Source organism: Poecilia reticulata, chromosome 13 (assembly GCF_904066995.2).
Source record: "Poecilia reticulata chromosome 13, P_reticulata-male-v2, whole genome shotgun sequence".
NCBI lineage: Eukaryota > Metazoa > Chordata > Actinopteri > Cyprinodontiformes > Poeciliidae > Poecilia > Poecilia reticulata.
The window spans coordinates 5,636,208-5,639,738 of record NC_088842.1 but is presented as its reverse complement, the minus strand read 5'-3'; positions in this window follow the sequence as shown (position 1 = coordinate 5,639,738).

Here is a 3,531-nt window from a genome sequence, read left to right as displayed (position 1 = left end):
TCAAGCTATATATTCATTTTTTGTCTATTTTAGCCACATATTGCCATCATTGCATCAACGCAGCTCATCTCTCCATTTTTAGCGGCGTTAAAGGGGAAGTATTAATCAAGCAACTGTTACAGTAACAGTTATAATGTGAAATAGGGTCTCTGTCTCTTTAAAACCTCCTGCTCTTTGTGAAACTTGAGGAAGTCATTACAACATGGCTCTTCTATTAACCCTTTACCAATATTTTTTAACAGCGTTGCATTGAGAAGTAGCTCCTATAATGAGCTCAGCTGATGTGCATCTACCAGTTTGCTAACTGCTGCTGGCTAGTCTGAAGGAGCTGAGGTGTGGCCAGGAAGAAGCTTGGAAACTGCAGCACAGAGGAGCTGCAGCTTGTAGGCGGGGCTAGGTCCACTGAGGCGTTTTGCTCAGCTTAATGGTTGCCGTGGGAGATTAAAGAATTCCTCAAACATGCATAAAAGAATCAAAGCAACGCTTCAGGTATGTTTTTTATGACATTATAGCCTGATGTATTGTTTTTAAAAAAAAAAGTCAATTTTACATAATACTGCTCCTTTAAATCTTCCTTTTGCCCACACACTGCCACACGGCAACTCTCTATGACTTTATATAGCCCCCTGTGGGTCAAATAACTTGGAGTGTGTGTGTAATATGTATGCGTGCTCGGAGCTGCGTTCAGGAGGGGACCATGTGTGTTGTGTAAACCTGTGCTGAGTGCTTGTGGGTGAGAGAGTGAGATGGAGTCAGTTTCAGCTGCAGAGCGAAGACACGAGCAGCGAACGCACAGCGAACATCGTATTTGCTTTAAAACCACCTTTACCGCACAAATCACCAAACAATTCTGCAAAAAAATAAAAACAATAAATCATTAAGTATCATCCAACATCCAAATAACAACAGGAGAGCATCTTTCCTTTTCACATGGCCTGTTGTCAGGTACTCAGAAAAGATCAAGGCTGCAGATCTTTGTGTTTCAGACAGGAAGATGGAGCCTTTTGATGATTGATGAACTGAAGTGGACCCCCACCCCCGACCCCCACCACCACCACCACCACCTTCCGACTGCAGCCTCTCCTGCTGCAGCTCGCTGCACTGAAGCTTTCATGAGATAAAATTCTGAGCTTTGAAAGGTCCTCCTCGCCAACCAATAGCTGAAAGGCTCTATCTGCATGGCCTCCAATCCCGTCTCTGTTGCTAGGGCTATAATAAGTATCCCACCATCAGCCACGCTCCTTGCTGCACTTGCTGCAGACACCTTTTGCATCCTGGAATAAAAAAAAGAAAAAGAAAAACAGAAAGCTCTAAGCACAGGAGAAGCGTCGAGGTTCAACATCAACCTACATGTGTTCCGGTGTTTTTATGCGGTGCAGCGCTTTCTGGCATGCCTGCATAACGGATATTGGGAAATTGTGGTGACATTAGAAGTCCCTAAACACCCAGGAGCCAACTGATGGATTTGTAATTGGATCTCCAGCAGCTTCAAACTCAATTTAGTGCTTGCATGACAAATTCTTTTCAATTAAAGCGACACTAAATAGATGTTTGTGCTAGGAATGTATAGATTCCACAACTAACTGTACATTAAACAAGCATTGTAATACAATTTTCCTTTATCTTAAGAAATTATTTTTAATCTGGTTTCATATAAGGGAAAACATTTTGTTCTGCGCTCAGCGCCGACCGGTTCCCATCACAGTCATCACATAAAAGGAGGTGAGGATGACGACGCACATATTACCCACAAAGCAGATGAGACGAGAACGCCTCCGTGAACTCAGGCAGGTGATTCTTTCACTCTTTGGATTTCAGAAAGTCTTTAATAATTGATAAAAAGAGGCAAAAGATTAAAAAAATGCTTTAAAAAATAGGTTGTACTGAAAGCCACTGCCAGAACAGTAATGTTGAACATTTTTTGTTCTACATGATAATAAATTAGATCCATTAAATAATCATAATTTACAAAATTATGCAAAGTTGGCACTTTTAATGGACTTTTAATGCAACTTTGCATTAGAAGTGTCATTATTTACCGAATGACACTTCATGACAACAGTCATAAACATTCATAAAGACTTCTTTATATTCATGACAGATGTTATGTCATGTTTATGACGGTGTCATGTCAGTATTATGCACGCCCCTTCAAATAAAGTGTTACCAATATTTTGAACTATTTCGAAATCCCCAATGATATTTTGATGGGTTTCTAAGCATCAGACAGGTTAATTTATTAATTTAGAACATTTGAGTTAACTAAAGGCAAACTTATACATATATTTTAAAAGAGGGTATTATGTAAGAGCAACGTTTTTAACATTACATCATGTTATAATGTTATTCCCTCATCAAAAACATACCTGGAGTGTTGCTGTGATTCTTTCATGCATATTTGAGGAATCCTTGAGTCTCCTATGACAACCATTCTGCTGGGTTAAACTCCTCTGAGCCGCAGTTTCCAAGCTTCCGCTACACAGAGCAGCTCGATCTCCTCTGCAATTCCCTCACTCAGCTCCTTCAGACTAGCTAGCAGTAATTAGCAAACACCTGGTGAAACTGTGCATCTGCTGAGTTCATTATACGAGTTGCTTCTCATAACTAAAGAGCAATGTTGTGATGAATTCCTGAAGCTGGAGTTTCAGAAAGGGAAGGAGTTTTTAAAGAGAGAGAGGCCCAAGAGGCTCCAGGTATGTTTTTGATGAGGGAATAACATCATAAAGCTTATAAAAGTTGCTTTTACAAAATACTCTCTTTTTAAATACATCCACAAGTTTGACTTTAGTGACAGCAATTGGATTTTGGTTTTTAGCAAAAAAAGAAATTATGAAAAAAAAAAAAACCTTACAAAGAAACATGGGAACACAGGGAGCCAGAGCCGAACAAAACCAGGAATCCAGGGGGAAAATAACATGCTATAACCAGTAAAGCAACATGAGGATCCAGCGAGAAGTGAGAGAAAGAGATGAGCCTAAATACGGAGAGGCTGGGGCTGATTAACTAATGGGATGCAGGTGTGAAGAGAGAGAGAGAGAGAAAATGGGACAGGGGGCGATGGAGAGAACACAACCAGGGGATGTAGGAAAATGAATCAAACTAACAAATAACTAGACACAAACTAGAATAAGAAGGACTGAACTAAACTAAAACAGAACACACTATCAGAATCAATAATTCAAAACTGTTGATTTTACTCAATACTGCTCCCTTTAATGATCATTTTGTGAATCAGAGCAGACATTTTTGCATCGAGGGCTTTCTAAGCTGGTAAGGAAAGTGAGGCCTTTGAACTTGTTAGTGAGTAAACATGAGTTAGTAATCACTGTCACTTTAGGAATATTAACATAACTCTGCTGACTTTCCCTCCGTCTTGTTCTCTCACATTTAACAGATTATTTGCTTTGTCCTCCATCATCAGTCAGTTTGTGACATTTTGCTCCAAACTAGAGGCGTCAAGTTTTAGAAGATAAAAAAAGAGAATCCAGCTGGTCCCTATCTGCAGCTTATAGATCTTCCAGAAGATTATAG